This window comes from Ips typographus, linkage group LG3 (genome assembly GCF_016097725.1).
Source record: "Ips typographus isolate SLU linkage group LG3, UJ_Ityp_2.0, whole genome shotgun sequence".
NCBI classification, from domain to species: domain Eukaryota; kingdom Metazoa; phylum Arthropoda; class Insecta; order Coleoptera; family Curculionidae; genus Ips; species Ips typographus.
The window spans coordinates 7,965,121-7,989,165 of NC_138424.1; the positions used below are offsets into that span (position 1 = coordinate 7,965,121).

The 24,045-nt window shown below is 33.9% G+C and overlaps 1 protein-coding gene across 5 annotated transcripts in view; it reads left to right on the forward strand.

The window, feature by feature from the left end:
• The window catches only part of LOC145726803 (uncharacterized), an 85,587-nt gene that overhangs the window by 42,494 nt on the left and 19,048 nt on the right, over positions 1-24,045 (forward strand). The window lies entirely within an intron of this gene.

A 24,045-nucleotide genomic window follows, 5' to 3' on the forward strand; every position in this document is an offset into this window, starting at 1 on the left:
ATAAGTTCTGGGGATGTGAAACATGGTTCTTGAGGCCATTGTCAGTTTGGTGTTCAGGTTTATTGACTCTTAATGTCGAGACTTTGTTAAACTCCTTTTTTTTAGGATTGTCATAAGAAATTGAACATTTTATAAATCAAGTGGAACGTCAAGAAAACCCTCATTTCTTGTACTTGTAACAGCATTCTTGACACTGTGGTCCGTGTTCTTTTTTCAAAACAGTTCACTGAAACAACTAAGCATTTTAAACATAACTTGGAATAGTTACTGGTCAATGCCACTTTACCTGCCATCTCTAGCTTCTCAAACCATTTTATCAGGTGCGTGTGCAATAATATCAGTGCTGATTGAATGAAACACCTCGTATACGGCAAGCATCCGGGACAAACACGTTACTGAATAGCACGAAACAAGAAGAAAACCTATAAAATTGACATTTGTCCGGTTAACTGTCCGCTTCGATAGTATGTATATTATTTTCTTGTGAGGAAAAACCAAACCCATTTGTACATTTTATCGATGGAAATGCGGCCGTAACTCATTAGACCGTTCCCGCGTTCGATCTTTAACTACCAATTAAGAAGGAAAAGAGAAAAATCCGGGCTTATTTTCAATCGCTGACTGCCCAATAAGGCTTTATTCCTATTTAAAGCGACTTTAATTAATTTTTAGATTAAAATCGCAGAAATATTGCATGCAGATATATCTGTCTCTTCTATGCTTCAACGTACACGAGATATACGAGATAGTGCCACGGTTACATTCAAATGTACCTATTATTGTCCTTATGCGTAAACGGATATTTATTGCGTAGAGTAACCTAGAGGATGGAAATTTCGCAGTCTGTTGATTTTTGCTTTGAATTTGCGTTTTTAACCCTAAAATCTAAAATCCTACCAGGTGCCAGACTTGTCAACCTTAATGAATACTGTATTGCATCAATTTAATTAGTCCCAAAATGCTCTAAGGTGTCAATTTTCATATCAGCAAAATGGCAAAACTCCCTCACAAACCATTATATTCGTGCTCAACATTGGTTTTTGATATACGACATCTTTTTGAACGTATCTGCTCGTTTGTGTCTCCTACCTTTGTTTTTACAACCGTTTTGCTGTTTTACGACCCGTTTTTTCCACGGATATATGTGTAGTTGCGTAACGATTTACACCCACAAGACAAACGCGAAACTGCCTATTTCTAACAGTAAAACTTGAGTTGGATAATTAAATCAGAGTCACATTCAAACTCAGGAAAGCTCCTTCAAAAGCAGACTCCACATAAAGTAATTTGGAGAAAAACATGAAACAGGGACCAAAAGCGTTGTACTGTCTACTAAAGCTGTTCGTCTCAATCATTCATCTAAGAATTTATAGGATCTGCGAGGAAAGAGTGTCACATACTGTTCTCGCGGAGTGAGTTTACCCGTGCGTCACGAAGGCTACGTCATTTATAATCATATGAATCAAATCAAGTTTTCGTCAACAAACCTGTTGTGTTCATATTATAGAAAGGGGCGTGTATAAAGCTTCGTCACGTTTAAAATTTTGCGTGTATTGTCAGTCAGAAAGTAGAGATATTTGGCTGCAAATTTGCACTAAAACAACCTTATAACAAAGCAAATCAAAAATATCTTGACCGAAATAACATTTTTTATTTATGAGAAGTCACCGTTTGGATCATAGAATTCCGTCTAAATTTGAAACCTAATTTATTTACCAAAATTCGCAGAGATGTATCACCAATATGTAGTATTTCTTTAACTTTAAGCTCTTGATTTAGGTTCTGGATGGTTACATGTTTCTCTAAAATAAATACAACAAATTAAAAATTTAATAAGACATTCTGAGTGATGCTGTAGTATCTCATATCTCATTTTCAGGTTGCAATCCACTAATTTTATTTTAAACCCGCTGGAAAACATTTTAGACGATTATTTTATTTTTTCTATGAGTTTATTATTAATATGTTTGAAGAAATTTTTATGAAAAATCTATAATGCAACCCAAAAATCTCAGTCTCTGGAAACAATGAAAGGTTAATAGATGTTTCTTACAAAAGTAGATATATTTTACTATTATTAACATACTATCGTTGTACATATCATATAATGTATTTCGAACATCCATTTTAATGCTTTCAGATAAATCAGTGGTCTTGACCCGTCGATAACGTCTCGATTTAGGTTTTCTAGGTGAGGAAATCATAAGATTACTTGCTTGCTTTTCCCGAATCGAATAAACAGTTTTGCGGAAAATTTTCAAAGCAGCTACAACCTTCTAGTATCAAAAAAAATACATCAGTAAGAATATGTAAGGTCTTAAAATTTCTTATTTTCTTCCTGAACAGATGATAAAGCTTCTAAAGGTCTTCCATTAGTTTTTTCCAATTCAAAATATTCACAAAGGTTAAGCATTAAGAACTGCTGGGCTTGTCTGTAGAGAATTTTTCCAGGCTTTTCTAAAAAAATACTGTAATAGTAAGTAATTCCGAATTTAGGAAAAACTAAATGGCTAAATAAAAATCATAATAGACACTCCCACTTTTTTTTCAAAACAGGTTAGTAATTGTGCCAATTTTGGTTAGATCGTGACAGCCGACATAAAAAAAATAAAAATATTAATAATAATATTATGAAAGTACTTACAGTATGTTAAAAGCGTAGAAACAATAGCTCTTAAAAGAACTGTGGTGGTGTGGTAAATAGAAAACTTTATAAATGATTAACAACACAAAGAAACGGAAAAGAATTAATAGTAAACAAATCAAATAAATTTCGATGGTTGTCAAACTGACAATGACTGAAATAGAAGCGCTAATCAGTAAATGTTTTTTTTTTGGAAGACATTCACTTAGATATTTACCCTTTCTGAAAGTGAACAATAGACAAGGATGAAGTCAATAATGCATGTCTACTTCTAAATCACAGGGGGATGACGCACGGGTAAACTCAGACCGCGAGAACAGTACACAATTTGGATTTATGGGCATGGGTATAAGAGATGCACTTTCCTGTTTAGAAATATTGTTCCAGCGCTGCGCTGTAGTGATATGAACTGTAGAGAGTAGCACAATTCATCTCTCTGAGAACCGTGATCAATGATAATTGGGATCACTCACAGGAGATCAGATGTAGAATAGAGAAAGCAAGGGCCGCCTTCAACCAAAAATGACTAAATTGTTTAAAAGTCACAACATCGACATCAAAATCAGGTATGGAGAGAGAAGAGAAAGAGAAAAGTCGAAGCCTTCGAAATGTGGCTTTACAGGAGGATGCTGAGAACAAGGCAGTAATGGAGAGAATGAAAAAGAACTTGGAAGTAGTACCTCGGACATGTTATGAGGAACGAAAGCAAATATCGCCTTTTAGAGTCTGTTCTCCAAGGGAAAGTTTATAGGAGAAGACCACCAGGAAGAAGGAGAATATTATAACATATATAGGGTTAAAAACTTAAGAACATGGTTCTCAAAAACTACTACCACACTATTTAAAGCAGCCGTGAGTGAACAAAATCATCATATGATGGCCAATATTTGGAACGAATAGTATCTTCAGGGTGGTCCAGTTTTAAATATCAATAATTCACCAATCCATAGCCAATTAAAAAATAAGTTGACATTCATTATGTCATTTTCCTGAAAAGTGCTTCTTAAGGAAAATACAGTCCTTCAAATTTCTGTTTAAAAAATCGTTTTTTTTTGTCATAACTGTCAGACCGTTGGAGCAATATTGATCAAATTTGGAACAAGCACTTTATTACACGTTATTACGGTCAAAGACCCAAAACTAACCTAACCCAACTTAAAAATTGTCTTGGAAACGGAAAATTCACTTAAGAAGTTTAAAAAATATTATTGTAGCCAGTTTTCATAGTTTCCAGACAAACTAAAAGACTTTAGTTTTGAAAATTGAATTAGAAAAGATAAACATTTCAGAAGCTTAAAAATTGTGTTTGTAACCAGTTTTCATGCAAATCGAGAGACTTTAATACGAAAAACTTGACTTGTAGACATAAAAACTACTTTTTCAAGAATTTGTTATTACAAATTCATACATTTAAACCTTAAAAATTGACTTGAACCCCAAAATGTGACTGAACTAATAACAGTGACATCAGAAGCTTAAAATTTGCATTTGAAGTAAGTTTTCATAATTTTAAGACAAATTTCAATATTTTAGTCTTGAAAATAGTCTTAGATGCAGGACATTGACATTAGATTCATGAAAATTGTCTTGAAAACTAACTTTTCATGCTTTTTACTTTGCTTTTAATTTTCTTCGAATTCTGGACTATTTTTAGTGCTTCAAAACTGCTTTCAGCTTGGAAAATCGAGTTTCAAGACTATCTTCACCAAGTTATTGACATAGCAAACTTAAAAAACATTTTTTACATTCTTCATAGACTTAAAATGGCATTCCAAGCTTTGTCACTATTAAATCGACTTCTAGACACCTCAGTGCTAAAAATTCGGGTATTTCTTAATAAACTAGAATCGTTTTAAGGCTGTTTTCAGTGCCTCAAATCGAGTTTCAAGACTATCTTTACAAAGTTTTTGACTTATCAGGCCTAAAAGCCAGTTTGTCCACTGACCATAATCTTGAAAATGTTATTTCAAGCTTTTTCACTATTAAATTGACTTCTACACTCATAGGTGCAATAAATTGTAGCATCTCTAAGAAATTTAGACTGTTTTTAGTGCTTTTTAAGACTGAAAAATCGAGTTTAAGACTATTTCCAAAAGTCAAGTCTCTCCAGTAATAAAAGTAAAAAATGTTGGTACCAAATGCTACAATAATAGTCTTGAGAACAAATTTTTAGAAATAAAATAGTCCGAAAATTTAATTTACTTCTAGACTTGTTGTCCAGTCCAGAAAATTGAGTTGTACACCAATTAAAGTCTTGAAAATATACTTTTGGACTCTCTTTAGTACCTAGTAAAGTCAGTTCTAGCATTAAAAGTCAACTTTTATATTATTTTTAGTAGTAAAAAATGAGTTTCATGCACAATACAATCTTTGTCTTGATTTCCGGGCTTTTTTTAGTTCTTGAATGCCAGTTTCAGACACTCAACCAGGATGGCAGTCTGAGAAAGCGAATCATAAGACCATTCCTAGTAGTAAAAAAGTTTTTAGACTATTCAGTACAAATTTGGACTTTCACAAGTCTTGGATGTGCAGTTTTAAAATATAAAACGATTTTTTAAATTGAAATTTGGAGGACTGTATCTTCCGTAGGAAACGTGTTTCAGAAAAATGACACAATGCAAGTCAACTTATTTTTTGATTGGCTATCAAATGGTGAATTATTGACACTTAAAACTGGACCACCCTGTATACAAGATTTTTGGAAATAAAGCAATGCACTAAACAATTCATGTATGTCACATCAGTATGAATTATTTATTAACACATTCACTTTTTTATTAAAACGTAATCTTCCTTCAAGAACCAGCGGCAACAAAACATAAAGGGTTCTTAATGTATATGTATTTAAAAGATGCATTTTTAAGAAAGATGATTTTATTCAATAATTTTTTTAACACCAACACTACCATTTTCTCGTATACTACCAGTGTCTTTTTGTGCCGCTGCCAAATTCATATGGATCCGATTAATTTATTTTAGTTTTGCTGTCGTGTGAAATGTTTTAATGTGCAATCGATTGCACCATTATTTACAATAAATAAATCGAATCCGTAAATAGACTTTTAATTTTGCAGCCAGGTTTGAAAGATTATAATGGGTTAGTAGGAATTGAGCGGAGAATTTCACAGAAAAACTGCCTGCCAGCTTAGCTTTAAGTTTGTCTTTTAAGGTTTTTTCAGCTTAGCATACAAATTCTGTTTCTGAGTGTACTTCTTTCTAATAGAATCCACCCTGAGGTTGAAGGTTTCAAATAAAGCTTTAAAATCATAGATTACTGCTATGCTAATAACCCAGTATTAGAAAATCATTGCTATGTAGGAGTAAATGTTTACTAGTATTTATGTCCGATAGTGATATTTAATTCTTGTTTTCCGGATCACGGATGCACTGCAACATTGAAAAGGAACTCCCTCTAAAGAGAAAAATCAACGAGCATTTACAATCAAAAGGAGTGTCGCTTTAATTTCTAAAGTCGTCCGAGTCTACACCTATCGGTGGGTGTGTTTGGCTTATTGTCTCGGCGATGTTTTCCATTTTATGATGTTTTTGTATGTCTTAATATCGCATCGGATGAATGGCTGGAATCCTACTCGATTGGGAAAGGTGCGATTGTAGGACGGCGCTATTCAAAAAATTTCAGGGTCTGTGAACCTCGTACAATTTCCCTCCGTTAGCACGTATTTTTAATTATCGCACTCGTGAAAAGTGGCAATTACACGGTGCGCTGGTCGTGCACAACGCAACCCTGATTAGTTGCGGTTCAGTCGAAACACAAAGGGAGAATGCAAATCGATTCAATGTAAATTTAACGCAAATTTGCCGAAGAGATCTTAACAGTCCGGCACTGCACTACGCACCGCTGTATATTTAAAACATGAGTACGTCCGCCCACCCGATGGGCGGACACTCAAATCCGTAGGTTTCTGATATATCAACCAAATAAATTTCCTTGTTTTTTGGACGTGACCATTACACAAATCCACTTTATCAACCCAACAGCATGGCTTATTAGCGGCTTTATTCAAATACCTATTGCTGTCCGCGCTCGCATACAAGGGAATCAAGATAGAAAGTAAACGGCCAGCGAATCGAAGAAGGAAGAAAGCATCTAACAGGAGGGACGTCTTCATTGTCGCACTTTAAATAAGGAAGCGCAAAATACCCGGTAGTTAGCGCTAATTAATTGTTAAACAAATAGAACCATCGGGCAACATCAAAAAGTGCGCCCAGTGTAATTTAGTTGTTTGTTATTCTGGTGGGTGCATGATTAAATAACCTAGTTCTCTGCGCGCATAACGAGCTGATCTTAGATAGGTTAGGTTCTAAGTATGGGTTGTGTTCGTTTCCGGATTGTTCGGTTGCGGATATTTGAAAGTGCACATGTTCAAACATGCTTCAGTTAGAATTAGACATTCATTTACCTGTCTCTTTAGTGGTTTACGAGATACTTGCTTGTAGATTCCAAGTCATTTACTTATAAAAGACGTGTCACATACACATTTGAACCGAAGATCCTAGATTGTTTTTGTTTTTTTATTAATGTTTCGCACTTGTGCAGTATTTGAGTAAACCACAGCACTGTTCTTAGTTTGTGATAGGTCAAGAAAAAGCAGCAAGCTACAAGCTGGTTTTTTGACCAATCACAAACTACCCACTGTGCTGAGATTTATGAAAGTACCACAATCTTAATGGTTTTGCTGGTACCAGATATACTAGGAATTTTTGACAAAGTGTAATTAGTTGATAAAAACTGCTGAAGTATAGTTACTACAAATTTAATGATGTTATTGGATTTACAGAAACATTTTCATCTACAGTAGGTATGGCTCATTAGAAAAATTACAAAAGGAACAGTAGCTTCGGGTTTAACTTTTTTGGTAGTTTTCACTCATCTCAAAAATTTGAATCGCTTTTTATCAGTACTTGAATGTGCCTAATTCACAAAAAGATGTCATCTTATGAGGGACTATACAGGGTGATTCCAAAGTTAGTGCATTCCTTTCACCTGCGAATAGGGCTTCAAAAAATAACGTTTTTTTTCCGCTTTTTCGAAATATGAACAATAACGAAGATACAGGGTGTCAAAGTTTTACTGAAAAAAAAACAAAATAAAAAATAACTTAAATTTAATTTTAACTAACTACAGGTTATTCCTTATCAACCGACATAAACAAAAACAAAAGATTTCAGCCGCCTTTGTTGAACTAAGTTTTAATAATTTGACATTTTAAATTAAAACAGCATTTAATTTTAGGCACGCATTAAGACGGTTTTTATTTTTTTTACTGGGAAACGGTGCGTCGTAGCAAAAAATAATAAAAGGGGTTTTATTTTTAGAATTGAACAAGGAATTCAATTATAAATTTTATGTTGAAAAAAAGCCAGTAGGGTAATATTTTTTTTCAAAAATGTTTTAAAAAAATTATTTGCGCGCCACTGGTAAACGCAAGAAAATTGTTGTTTGGCCAAAATCATTAAATTTTTATTTTTTCAGTAAAACTTTGACACCCTGTATCTTCGTTATTGTTCATATTTCGAAAAAACGTCAAAGGAAAAAAACTCTATTTTTTGAAGCCCTATTCGCAGGTGAAAGGAAAGTACCAACTTTGGAATCACCCTGTATATGTTATTGGTACTTCGCTATAATAGTTTCTCTAAACAGAAGAACGACAAACACGTCGGTATTTTTTTTTACTTAGTACCATAAACTTAAGTGGTGGAAGAAAGAGTTGAGTACCAGAATAATCTGAACTACTATATTTTACCCATTAAATAGTATTTCGCCTTTTCTGCGTTAAAAACTAATTTTTAAAGAATGAGCTTGAGTGAGTAAATGTATTTTTGCTAAAATTGACAACTCTGGTTGAAAAAATAATTCTCATCAGAGTGACAAATAAGAGGCAATTTGCTTAAAATTTGACAATATTGATCTGGGAAAAGTACTAAATTGTCTGCACTTCTTAATCCAGAATCACTGACATTTAAGATGCTGCAAAGTTCCTGCAGATTCGTAAATGCCTTCTCGAATATGATCGATAGAATCAAAAAATGGTATTTTTATTGGTCAGTTTATATTATTACATTTTAAAATCTGCTTTCATCTTAAAACGTTTTTTTTACGTTTGTCTTCAAAGTTTATTTGATTGATTGATCTTCTTTGGTATCTCATTGACATCAGTAGGTACAAATTTATAAAAAATGAGAAGTTAGTTCATAGTTATTCATAAATTATGTTCTAATGGAGGAAGATCTCGAAAACGTATATCTTCTTTGCTTTGATTTTTGTAAAAGTGACTTCAAACTGCCTGTACTGAATCCGAACATTAAAAAACAAACAATCCAATGAAAAAGCTGGTCAAGAATGTTAAGATCCAAAAATGCTTCCATAAGAAAAATGAAACTTGGGAATGGTTTGTAACAACTGAAAAGTTGAAATGTCAAATCAGTTCCAATTATTTTGAATTATCATTATCAAAAATGTCAAGATAGAATAAAAACCGGTTTTAGGAATTCCTTTTTTTGTAGAGAATATTTATAAAATTTCTTCTTGCAACACAGTTCAAACTACCATAAACATTTACTACTACTACAGTGATCATTTAGGGTAATGAGATGGTGGCATTACAAACTGATTTCTTTTCAAAGACATATATTGAAACGGTGTCAAGCAAATCATACTGTCTTCGAAAATTGCACACACAACTAAGTAAGGAACGCCTGAAATACAATCAAAAGTGCACTAGAGTGTGAAAGAGACCCAATCAAAGCCAACAATGATTTTGATAAATTGTTAGCAACTGTCCTACTATTAGAATTGGAGCAATAAACTGACTTATTACTTCCAGCTAAGTGGGCAGGGGCGTATCAGCTCGTTTTTTTTTCGATTTAGATTGATAGTGCTTTCTTGGCGCATTAATCAATCAATGCAAAAAAGGTGGCGTTAAACCTACGCCACTGTTGAAATCGAAGGGACTGCATTTGTTTAAAAATGACACTGAAAAACTAACTGTGTGGTAATAAAGCGGTAATACCTTTTACTGCATTGCCAATGTGTGGAACGCAACAAAACCAAGGTCTCTTTACGTTTGGTGTCTATGCCTACATGCATTCAAATTATTTTTACAATTGTATTTTTCTTGTTAAATAATTGGGTTGCAAATCGTGTGCGTTTTACTTGAAATCTCCCTGGAGATCAGATTCGGTCTGAAGAATCAGAACTAATTGGTAGGTAGTACGTTTCAGAAAATGGTAGAGGAACGCCATAGGAAATATTACTTTGCTAATGCCAAAAATTTTTTCTCGTTGGTTTGTTTGTTCTAAATGGTTTAAGGTATAGAAGAATTCAACTTTTGGAATGAAATATCAATCAACAGTCCTTTTTTTAGAATAAATTAATTTAAGGATAGATTTTTTGGAATCATTGATGATAATTTTTGATTTTTTCATGAAAAGGAAGTCTGTCCTTTTATTAGGATATCAATAAGTGCTTACTATAAGAGAATATGATACTGAAAAGAGTTCTTCTCTAGTTACATTATTACGTCAAGTCTTTGATGCATTGAGCTTATTTTATGCTGTTATTTGATTCATATTTATCTACAGAAATAGTATATGATAAACCTAGGGACTAAAGTGGTTCTTTTAATCCCGCTGCGAAAGGTTTGTTCAATTCGCTAAGGATATGTTATTGATTGTTGTTGGCATGGTGGATTCACTTAAAATTTATTGTGCCCTGGAAGTGTTGCTATGGCACAAAACAAATGTCAATCAGTTGTTATCAAACGGTGAGTCCAGAAAAATCGTATTTTTTGAAAATGAACATTGAAGAGGCCGCCCAAGAGGCCATCGCTAGCCTTCTTCCAGAAAAATCTCGCGAGGCTTACAAAAAACAGTTTCTTGTTTACCAAAAATGGTGCGTTGAACAGAATGCAGAGAATTTTACGGATGAAAAGGTGCTCCTGGCTTACTTCCTGCAGAAGTCTAAGAAGCTCAAGGCATCTTCTCTATGGAGCCAATATCGCTGGAGCATGTCGAGGAAAGGAGCTCTGCCAGCTAGACTGCAACGATGTCTCGGATCATAAAAGCTTTTTTCTGGTAAATCTACGGGGTACAAAATCAGGAAAGGATCGCTTGTTTGTGATAACGTCTGGCGAAAACTCTACGAATGTGGTGGAATTAGTGAGAAAGTATATTGGTCTAAGGCCACCTACAAAGCATACACGATTTTTTGTGTCTTACAAAAATGGGAAATGCATGACTCAGCCCATAGGAAAAAATACATTTGGACAGCTACCAAGGAGAATTGCTGGCTACTTACGGGCATTGTTTTCGCAGATCATCAGCTTTTTTACTTGCCGACTCTGGATCAACCATAGATGTGTTGAAAAGACATGGTCGCTGGAAAAGCAGTTCTGTTGCTGAAGGTTATGTTGAAAATTCATTGTATCAAAAGAAGAATGTTGCCGATCAAATATTCACCAATGTCTTCTCCGATGTTGATATGGCATCAGCATCAACCATAGAAAGATCAATTTCAGAAAATGAGACAACGGCAACGGCGACTGCTACGTATGTGCAGAATGTTTACTACTAAAAATGTTGCTTCCAATTGTCCACCCTTCATTAGCCTTGCAAACTGCACCAAAGTCAATATAAATGTAAATATATATAATAATAAGAACTAGATTTAAGTTATGTTTATGTTAATTATCCTTTTTCGTCCTTACACTTTAACAAATAAATAAAATTTCAATAAAATCATTGTTTAATTTGGAAGAATTTACTTTAAATCCCCCAGGGATTAAAGTGTCTCTTTTATCCCTCAAATGAGGGATTAAAAGTGCACTTTTTCATTTTCAAAGTGCAGTTTCATTCATTCATTCAAATTTTGAGCTGAAATATTGTTGTATCCCAGTCTAAGAAACTTTCGATTATCCACAACTTGACACGCCAATACAAATAGAACACACTATTGCCTATAAACGGAAGAAAACGCTTGGTACAATGGCAAAACATACTTTGTTCAATTAGTTTCGACAATTCCAGTTTCCCTCTCATGCATTCTGAGGCACGATGAGCCTCGTGCTATTTTGTGTTTTTAAAACATTGTTACAAGCAATGGAGATAGTACAGAATAAGTATGAACCATGTCTAATTTAATCAAAAGTTCATTCGTGATTATGAAACCACCCCGTATAGCGACATCAGGCAGTTAACGATCTTCAATAGTCACATGTTCGCGTTCACCTTCCAGCTCCCGGTCGTCGTTTGGTTGACCCCGTGTCAACGTTAACAGTTCCTTAATTCCCCGTGAAGATAAAGTGGGCACGATTGCGGACAAGAGAAGATTCCCAACGTACGAAAAAGATCATCATTTAACATGAATCGGGGGAATCTTAAATCTCGTCGGATGCGACAAGGTGTGGGAGGTAGCACGTTTCGGAGATAAAGAGACAATAAGCGTGTCTTTTTCTTATTTATAACTGTATATTTTCGGCTGTCTCGCCGCCATTCTAATGCAACGATTTAATGGGTGATTTAACAGTTTTAAAGTGTTTTGGTGTCGAGCGTGAAAGATATAGACGCAATATTTTTCGAAACGTTTAAGCTTCATTAAAAGCCCGATATGCAAATAAAATATAGATCATGTCATGATTATTATCATCCTGAAGATGAGATTTACTCAAATCTCCCTCACCTCCTAGTTGCATGATAATATCATCATAACTGGCATCAGATTCACCCTGACCATTCATTCTAATAATCTAGTAAATAAAGAAAATTTAAATAAATAAGCTTGAATAAAAATTCTATAATAGGGATGCCAAGTTATTTTTAAGGTAAATAACTAAACCTATCTAACTTACTTTCTACCTAAAAATCCTGCTTCTAAATATATCATTGAAACTACAAATGTCTTTAATACCAAAATTACAAACTACTTACAACTAATACCCTTCGTCAAAGAGTCCAAATTGTCTAAAATAAACCGTCAGTTGACCAATCTTCTTCTTTTCCGTTGAGGTGGATTTTTAACTGCAAAGGCTGTACCTCGGTAACAGCCGGGAGGCCTCCTCGGTTATCGATTTAACCACTTCTGGAATAGGTCCTCTATCACAATCTGCTCCATGTCATAACGTGGACTAGACGGTACAATTGCTGGTAGCACTCGGTATGACACCCAGTAACTTCCGTTCCGGAAGGAAAAAGCTTTCTAAGATCCCATCAATGGTCTGATTTTTACTCGAATTTCTCTTTTTTTTAAATTGACTTTTTTAGCTCTCTCAAAGTCTCTCTGACAATCAACCACCATAAAAACAAAAAAAAACCTTTTTTCCCACCTTCTACCTCCACGTACCACCTTTTTCACCTCCTTTGAAGTTCATCAAGTAATACTGTTATTTTCTTAATAACTACATACAATCCTACTAAAACTAACTATAATGGTAAACACTTGACATCCCTACAAAAATGTACCTTTTCTATAAATTAAATAAATAAATTTTCTTTATTTTCTTGAAAAAATAATCCTTATTTTCAAGACAATCATATAAACTGCTGTACACTCTAAAACACTTTACGTTTTTTTGTAGATGGGAAAATTGCTGGTGAAGTGTATCATCATCTTCAAAATCTCTTCTTCCTGCTTCTCTACACACACTACACACAACTCTCAACACACTAAAGTAACTAATATGACAACATCTCAAATGTCAATATAATATCTGCGGTGGTTGCCCACAGAAAATCATGGTAATTGTGGTATTGACTACTTATCTTCATTAGTTAACAAGCTCCAACTATTCCATTAACCACATGATGACAGCATGCTATTAAGTTAATGCGAATTTTTCTAAACCAGAATAATCAGATACAAATGATCTAAGCAAACTCGTACTTTTCTTGCAATTTAAATATGAAGACTTTAATGCAAATGTATGACTTAACCGCAGATCTACCAACGTGAAAGCAAGATAAGACCAATTATTTATTTGATATGACAATTCGATTCAGCAAATGTCAAATTCATGATGGCGCAGCATCCTCATAACCATACACGCTTTGAACATTTAAAGCTTTTTAAACAAGGTAACAGCCGCAAAAAGCTAATGATTTTTTAATACCGAACTAATAACAACAAATAATTGCCGAACCCATTACGAACGATGGTTGCGGCGTGGCAGGGTACCACTAGCCGAGCGCGAGATGGTTTAATATCGTGGGAAAATCGCCGGTAGATATCGCCTCGAGCGGACACTAGCGCCACCAGTCTTACGCTGGTGATGTTGCAAATTGCTCCAGGGGGCGCTTTCTTGGTCACTGGTGTAGGTTGATGGTTTGCGAGTTCTGATTCATGGATGGTTTTAAATTAGTCGTTGTTTTAATTGTTAAACGCTGATGCGTTCGACCCTGGCGAAGGTGGTGGAGGCCGTAAACAATCCATAGAATCGGAATTACTCATACGTGCATACACGAGCAATGCGGCTTAAAATATGATATCAAACACCTTCTCAACCTTCGAGGCTCGAAATTCCCACACTTTCCGTTTTCAATGTGTAACAGTTCTTCAATCATGCCTTCTTGACTCGATGAATAGGCTCATTTATATTTAGTTCGACCTAGACATTAAATTAGATCGATCAGAAATTGGCCATAAATCTTCGACTCTACCGTTGCCGGTCGCCCGTACTGATTATTGCGGAATGTATTTTGTTAAGTAGCTATTTAATAAGGCTTAAAGAGAATTATTGTAATGGATTTGTTTTTAAATTTATCTTGTTTCTTTCCCTTCTATCCACGCAGGCTGGAAAACGTACCATGGATTTCACAATAACGGCGTAAATCTTGTTTTTAAGTTTGACCCACCCACATTCGACAGAGGCGCAGGTAATCTGGAAAAATTTGATTTAAAAGAACAAAAAGACAATACTTACCTTTATAGTAAAAAGAACTTTTAGAATATGACAGTCACTTGACGAAAATGAAAAAAAAATGTTAGAATAAATTTAAAAGGAAATCTTCAAAACATGTAGTGGGGTGTGGATTAATTCAATTTAAGGTTAAAGAGCAAGTATCTAAACAGCAGTAAAATTAAAACTGAAATTTTGCGCATCAAATTTTTGAGCTTTTTGTGTGTGTTTTAGTCCAAGAAGCTCAAGTATTGTCAAAAACTGCAAGATAATAACTGATTATGCATACTGGGATGTTTATTTAGCAGGTTAAAGATTCATTCTACAAGGTAGAAACCAAAACTAACTCATCTTGGTGAGGCTGATAGTTCATGAAAGTTTGGCAAACCTTGAAAATTAAGGGATTTACTAGATCTATACAGAAAGTAAGTAGAGGAAAGGGAAAGTTTGTTAATTTTTTGATTAAAGTTTTAAACCTTATCCATATTCCTAAATCCTGTAACAAAATCTGAGATTGTTTCCAAATCAAGTCTTTAATATCAAACGTGTTCTGAACGGACACTAAATAGCATCTTTTTCTCTCTTTAATCAAACCTGTAAAGCTCACCGTTTTCCAAATTCTTGAAATACCCGGTTTCTGAACTTATCTATTGGACATCTTGGATCTCTTCTAAATAAGAATATCAGAGATTATCATAAATGCAGTTTTGATGGTGACATTTTTTTTCCTTTGTTTACTGAAGAACAAGATCGGTGATCATCATTACGAGCAGTTTGAAAGAGATTTAAACTAGATTCTTGTTCGTTGATGACGTGATTCGTTGTCATGTCAAGTATAGTCAAATTAGGCACAATGTTGGTCAACAAAACAGTTTGATCAATCATAACTCTCATTTAAATTTCACGACGATAATTTTTGTCGAATTGTCAAAGCAAACAAGGGTGGTACCGACGCATCCCGAACCAATTTCGCGTGGCCGTTGTACCGGTACTGGTTCGAACTTAATTCCGTCTAATAGTCGTCACGAAGGCTCGCCCTGTAAAAGGTTACCCGTCGTGGTACCACAGTCTAGTGGTTTTTCTAGGGTACCGTCGGGTCACGACTTGAACTATCGCACGCCCCGCCGCGCATCTTCACTATCCGGTTCTCGCGGTCGTACCGGGTCGCACATTCGACGGTACCACGCCCAATATTGCACCTTCGATTTTCGGCTCTTCGATCAAGTGTCGGATATCACTGGCTGTAAAGGTACAGTTAGTTTGTATTTATTTGTCGTTGTATACATATTTTGAAAAGTTCAATTATGAGGCTCAAAACTCTGAGAGCTGTAAATAAAGAGTTCAAATTATCTCGTTTTTTGGCCAATTATTAATTTCCGGACCATATTCATCAAAACTGCATTTGGGCAACAAAGTTTATCAATCCATTTTGTAGTTAACTAGTAACAGTTTTAGTTTTTCATCATAATGTTCTTTCTGGTACTTTAGAATAATGTAATTCTGGAAACACTACTTACAAAATAAGACATCTCTGGTTTGACACATTTCACTCGCTAAGTTTATCTCCATCTTTCTCTAAAGCATTAATTTGCATCACTTATATCTTCTTGTCATTATGTATAATTGCTGTTAGTGACATCTTTATATCTGTACAGGGTGCTGCATTTTCGATGGTTTTACGGGGTACAGAGAAAATGGTAATAGATAGAAAAAAAGTAGCATACGTGTTCTGATCTCTTTTTCTGAGCTGAGATGACTGGAGAAAAGTGGGCGGCGCAAACTTCTTTTGTTTCAAAGATACGGGGGGTTTTCGAAAATTGGTAATTTTTGAACCTCTTCAGTATTTCAGTTGCTCTTAAAGTTATCAAAAAAGGAAGAACGGTTCCCGGTAGAAGTTTTCATGTAGAATCCAATGGCGTAGTCAGTTTTTTTCTATTCCGTTTAGTTTCTGATATATGACAGTAAGTTACATTTTTTTTAATGGAACATCCTATATATTTTTGCGTCATTTAATTCTGTTGATTTTTACCTTTTCAACGGTGTATTACAACATATAAGTTTGTAGAGGTTAATCCTGTTATTTTAAAAAAAGACCTTTGCTAAGCTAAAAAAAGGCTAATATCTAAAATATCAAACAAAATCGGAAATCATATAAACTAACACATCAGAAAATTAAATATTTTTAATAAATCTTATTAAAAATCTAAGTTACAAACAGTTCTACCGTCACTTTAATAAATAAAGTGGCTATTTCTATTTTCTACTAAATTTTAAGGTGGAAGTTGAAAAAACTGTTTATAAACGACATGTAACATGTTAATATGAACATAGCCAAATTTTGTTTCGACTGTGGGTATTTTTATACATATTATTTAGCACTTTTTTGTTAAGGAAACGCTTTTTTCTAATTACCAAGATTAACGTTTACAAACTTATATGTTTTAATACACCGTTGAAAAAGTAAAAATCAACAGAATTAAATGAACTAAAAATATATAGGGTGTTTCATTTAAAAAATATAACTTACTGTCATATGTCAGAAACTAAACGTAATAGGAAAAAACTGACTACGCCATTGGATTCTACGTCAAAACTTCTACCGCAAACCGTTTTTCCTTTTTTGATAACTTTAATAGCAAATGAAATACAGAGGAGGTTACAAAATGACCAATTTTCAAAAGCCCCCCGTATCTTTGAAACAAAAGAAGTTTGCGCAGCCAACTCTTCGCCAGTCATCTCAGCTCAGAAAAAGAGATCAGAACACGTATGCTACTTTTTTTCTATCTATTACCGTTTTCTCTGTACCCCGTAAAACCATCGAAAATGCAGCACCCTGTACAGGGTAGGCCAAATTGAAGGTGTTTAAATAGAAAGTGCTCTTATTAATAGAGATAGACAAAAACTGATGTCAGTGTCTGAAGCCGAAATTTGATACAAAACTTAATGACGAAATCCGTTGGTTAATATCTGTCACCATTTGACAGATATAGGGTGCTTCTCAGAATTCGTACTTTTATTCAAAACTTCCAGGTGCATTATTTTTTATTTCTAAAAATACATTTCTATAGGAAGTTTAGGCTTAGAATGCAGTAGTGTAAATAATTTTTTTCTATTAGACACGATTTTTGAAATACGCACAAAAAAAAAAGAAAAAAAATTGAAATATCAAGTGTTATATGTCATTAGAATGGTAATTTTAGGTAATTTTTTCTTTTCAAAAATGTCTTTCATTTAAAAAAAACAATGTTTATGTGTGTATCTCAAAAACCGTGTCCAATAGAAAAAAACAATTTACACTACTGGATTCTACGCAAAAAGTTGCTGTAGAAATGTATTTTCCGAAGTAAAAAACAATGCACCTAGAAGACGCTATGTAGAGATAGTTTTAAGTACGAATTCTGAGAAGCACCCTATATCTGTCAAACGATGACAGATATGAACCAACCGTTTTCGCCATTAAGTTTTCTATCAAATTTGAGCTTCAGACACCGACATCAGTTTTTGCCTATCTCTATTAATAAGAGCACTTTTTATTTAAATACGTCCTCCAATTTGGCCCACCCTGTGCATGAAAAGCACTGGTAAAGTCGAGGGTAAAGATAAACATTTACTTACAGAACATATTCGTTTATAGTATTTCTTATAATTATAGGTTTTTTCTAAAAGAACTTCAAAAAAATAATTGATAGATAATAATTTACAGCAACCTGTACCTGATACCTAGATACAAATGAGTAATGGTTGGTATTAGTTTTAATAATATGACAATCCTAAGTGTTATGTCTATTCAATACTACCAATAATATTGAATTAACAATGATTTCATATTCTTCTCTTTTTTTCAATGTTTACCTTACCAATTTTGTTATCTGAAGTTCTATACTCCATATCTCAGAAACGAAGCAATAATGGACAAACGTGTCTAAGGTAAAACATATTTGTTTTGACTCTTCTGGAAGTTTATAGGTATAGTTATGGGATTCCCTGTATATGAGAATTGAAATGCCAACGTCCTTTTTGTTTACCTCAGCAGTGTTGCTATCACTAAGGAACTATAAATTATTTGTGTTAGAATTTACTAGGTTTACAATGATTTACATGACTACTGAATTATTTGGAGAAAAAATTAGACTATTATTATTTCTAATTTAAGAAACAACCATAATGCAGTATAATCATTTTTATTATAGAAGAAAATACTTAATTAATGCTGTAATACCGCTTACCTGTTTTGGTTACATCAACCAAAATGGTACTGCGTATTGTTCTTTACGGATTTTGTCCATTTTGCGGTACCTCTACAACTTAAGGTATATTTCCCGTTAGGACCTAAATCCACGTTTGGCTAATTATGGAAAATAGATAAATAGTCCCCGAGATATCTGAAGATGATACTGAACAGAAAACGGTAAATGTCCGTTAGCCCGTGCGTCGGGTGCCATAAAGCACCAACCAACCTCCCATAAAAGCTGATACGTTTGTTGTAAAGAGACGGTGACATGCATGCATATTCTCTCTATCCGCGAACGGTACTCGGTCTTTTAATCTAAAATTTATTCGGATTTTATTGGGAAGGATTTCGATCGGCCGTTTAAAAAAAAAATGGTCGAACCATTTATAGATCAAAGGCGCGCCCGGTTTATTAATGCCGTTTTCCACCACGCAGTTCCAAACTGCGATTTATAGAGTTGCTTGTAATTTTTTAGACTTATTATTAGTTGCTCGATTAAAAAGTTCCGATTTCTTAATCGTCATGCACCTTTCGTGTTCTTGGTACCACACTGTCTTGAGCATTGCTTGTTAGTTTTTTGATGTATCGAGCCTGAAACGGCATATGCATAATTAAGCCGATACGATCTGTCCTATTTTTTGTGATATAAATGCTAAAGCTATCTAATTTCACCAGCCGGTACGCGCAAAAAGCATGTCTCTGAAAGAAGATAGTTTAAAGTACCAGACATTCACTCCGATGGTTCTCGAGATATTTATTAGCGTCTTAGAGGTTGTAATAACATTTCATCACGCGTACTACCATTGTGATTACGGAATATTACAAATTTTCCCTGCTACACGGATAACGCGATAATCCGAGTCGTGAAATCATCAGTTACGTTCGAAGGTATTGTTTGTCTTAAAATTGCACCTATCAATTGCATATTTCAATTTATATTAGCCTTTGTGCTGGTTCGCATTGTTGCCACGATCACCGCAGGATGTCGCCTTCATTACAACCGAAAACGGAGATGAAGGAAAATACGGAAAGAATTAATCAAGATGATTAAACCTAAAGTGTACTGGACTTTCGTATTACGTACCGTTGTTGTTGTCTAATTGCGCCAACATTTATACAATTACCCATTCGATTTGCCTTCAATACCAATCTCCGTCGTAAACTTCCAAGTAATAATTGGAATCTATTGCATTACCTTCTTACGGGAAGGTTTACGCTAAATTTGGACATTATGCTGTTTTACAGCTTAATAGACTATCTTAAAGAGTAAGAAAATTATCCAATAAGAGTATTCAGCTTATTAGAGAAATGCAAATAACATTACGAAATCTGCTGTGCTAAATAATAGTTCTGAGTGTAAATAAACTTTGCTCCCTAAAAAAAAAACAAAAACAAAGTTGTCCTCTTTCCTTAGGTTAGCACGAAATGAATTTCTCAACACCCTGTATGTTTTTCTTAGAGTCTCTTTAATATTATTGTCATTAATGTACTCTACGAGTTACTAAAAGGCTAACATTGGTTTATTTGGCTACATTTTAGTATAAATGACACTTGTCTTGAAACCCCTGTAACTTTTTCCTATAATTCATTAAATACAAAACTGGGAAGGAAATACGTCACGAGATGGGACTGGCATATCCATATACTTTTTGTAATCCAAGGAAATTTATTTGCTCTTTATTTAGGTTCTTGTTTAAGAACTTTGTTAAGAAGATTATAATTAGGCATAAAATTCAATGTTCTTTTGCAACATAACTAATAAAATCGACAATTTTTAGGGTTGACATACATTTTCCAGTCCAACAGCCCATAAATTTGCAATTCTTGTTTGGGAATACGTATTTCACTGCGTCCAAAAGATAACACACGCATAATTGAAGGATCAATACCACATGAGATTGGAGTTTATAAAGAACACTAGCATCACATGACATTAATTTAAGATTTGAAAGCAAAAGGTCGGCTCAAATTAAATTTTGACATGAAAATTTGTCACGTCTGGAAATTTTTTCTTTTCCAAGAGGGAATTGACTGGACAGTCATGCATACAGGTGTGGTAAAACTAAAGTTGACCATAGAAAAACCGTGTAACTGACCGAGAAATATAGATACAGAATTACAGATAGAGACAGAATTGCTAATTAGATAGAGATAGAATTGCTTACTTTTGAGCCATTTTACGTCTGTTGGGACCACATTGGATGCTGAATTTGGCTCATTCGTGGTCAATCTGTGCCAAATTGTATTCTTTCGTCTCAAAACCGGCAAAGATCGATTCCGCTGATGTTCTAGTATGCATATTTGTTACTTTTCAGCCATTCTACGTCTGTTGGGACCACATTCGATGCTGAATTTGGCTCATTCGTGGTCAGTCTCTGCCAAATTGTATTATTTCTTCTCAAAACCGGCATAAATCGATTCCGCTGATGTTCTAGTCTGCATATTTGTTACTTTTGAGTCATTCTACGTCTGTTGGGACTACATTGGTCGCTGGATTTCACTCGTTCGTGGTCAATCTGTGCCAAATTGTATTCTTTCGTCTCAAAACCGGCAAAGATCGATTCCGCTGATGTTCTAGTATGCATATTTGTTGTTATGCGCAAAACAAAGACAGAAAAGCTAATAAAATATCTAGTAGGCAAAAACTTTGACGCTTATCTGAATTCGTCCACTGGATTAGTTATATTATTTTGTTATTAGCCTAAATAAATGTGCACATAAATCGATATAAACACGGGGCATTTATCGCAAATACATTTTCAAAATGAATGGAAATGAATCGAATGTTCTAGTCACTAAATTGTTGAGACGTGTGACAACATCGCATCAACATTTCTCCCTACTTTGACTTTTTTTAGGTTTTCTGTCTTTGTCTCGCGCATGCAATTATCAATGTTTTTTATGTCAGTTACATGGTTTTCCTATGGACAGTTTTCATTTTACCTGTGTTATGGGTTGTAAAACTTGAATTTATCATCATACAAATACAAGTAACTATCAGTATATGTATATGTTTTAATTGAATATTTGGCATATTCTGCTTGTAATATTAGCGTTTTTGCAAAATCCGAAGCTTTTCTATACTTTTTGCATTTTCTACATTTTACAAAAATTTACTGAATCAATGGAAAAAGTTACTCTGCAATAATAAAATCAAAGTTGCATATGCGGAAAATCAAACAAAAACCGAATGACGTAACAATGTTATCGACAGGTGGGAAACGGTTTTGAATGTGACAAATAAAGAAGCACGCGCCACATTCAAAACCTGTCGATTACGTGGTTACGTCATTCTGTTTGTTTGATTTTCAGTCTATATGAGCAAAAATTCAATAACTTTTTTTTGCCAAAAAACCATTTGTGTGATATGTTTGTAGTAATGTAGTCCAAAATTGAGTATTTTTTATATAACTGCAATTAACTCGAAAACGGCTAGAGTTAACTCTAACAAAAAACCAATTTTTATTTATTTTTTCAAAAAAGGAGTTATTTCTTAAAAAAAATATAATTTGAGGGAAATACAGGGTTGGTTACGGAATTTAAAATACAATAATTTAACGTTTTTTTTTTAATAATCCATTACTTTCAAGGTATCCGAGAAAATATGACATACTACAAGGTTTGATTGTTTCTGAACTTAAACAATTTTTTATTGCAAACTACTTCTACAACATGTTTGAGTAAAATTTTAAATAGCATCCTCCATTTTTCAAAGTAGATTATGAATGAAGGCACTTTATGAGCTTATTGGAATTTAGTAAGAAACCATGGGCGGATCTATGTTTATATGAAGTTTTTTTAGAGAGTAAGTAGTTTAATTAGCAAACTAATTTTCTAAAGAACCTTATTAGGTTGTTAGGTGTTACGACTCAAGACGTGTTTGTGACACTTTATGAAGTCGTAATCACCTGTCAAATGTCAAATGGCGTTGCAGAGCACATCCCTCTGAGCGTCATCACGAACGACTGCATTCAATAACAACGACCAAGGTGACTGACTATGACGTCAAAATTTTGCCGCAGTAGAATTGTACATAAAACACAAAAAACGAGAATGACGTAATTGCCATTAACACTGTAAATACCTTAGTAATTAATCAACATCTTGGAATGCTTAATCGTAAGTTGTATGTGCGCTAAGACTCCAAATAACTCCACCATTTACACATCTAGTTTAGAAAGCGTCAGTTGAATTTTAGAAACCATAAGACGGATTTAAAAAATATCACTTGTATTTCAGAAAAGGTACTTTCAATTTTAGAATAATAACTTTGATTTTCGAAATTGCAATTTGTATTTCAGATTAGTCACTTGTATTATAGAAAAGAGCAGTTGGATTTTAGACGTGGACATTTGTAATTTGGAAAATTAAAGTTGAGCAAAAAAGTAAATTGTTTAACGAATATTTTTAATAACATTGTGGTTTAAGCAGTTCAATGAAAAATCCATTTATCTCGAAAACCGTTTATTTTATCGAAATAAAGGAAGAGTACAATTTTTCGATAAAAATGTCAAGAGTATCCATTAATGGCATTTGCAGCTGAAAATAATGACAGCTGTCAAAGTTTAAGCAAATTGTGTCTTAGGAACAGTTAGTTCCTACCTTTCGAAGACGAGATACCTGGTTTCCATGTCAAATAGGTCTCTTTCGATAAAATATTAAACCCAATAATCATTACAATATACAAAGTGTTTCAAAAGTTACGGCCAAAAACGTTAATTGGAAGGCAGTTCTTTGGGGCTCAATATTTCCCATAAGAGTGACTTAAAAAAAAAATTATATGATCAAATCGAATTATTTTGACCTTCCCTGCATGCCCCCGAGAGATTGTCATATAGTTATGGGACACCCTGTATATTTTATATAAGTTAATACTCTCGATGGGCGGGTTTTTTTGCTTAAAGTGATATTAAAAAAAAAACAATAAACTAATAACCACATAGAAACACAAAAAAATCTGAAATTGAAATAACGCTTTCTAAAATACAAGTGACCTTTTCTGAAATACAAGTGACGAATGTGAAATACAACTTACGTTTTCTAAAACCAAATTTACGATAATGAAATAGAAGTTATAGATTCTGAAATCCAACTTATATTTTTAAAATCCAAGTGATATTTTCTAAACTAGATGTGTAAATGGTGTAGTTTTAAATTGAAAAAAAAAACTTGCAAATCTATTTCGTGAAAAAGGTCTACCTTTTTTATATTTCGTCTTCGAAGAAAAACGTGTGTAAACGCTAATTCAGACTGCAACTTTA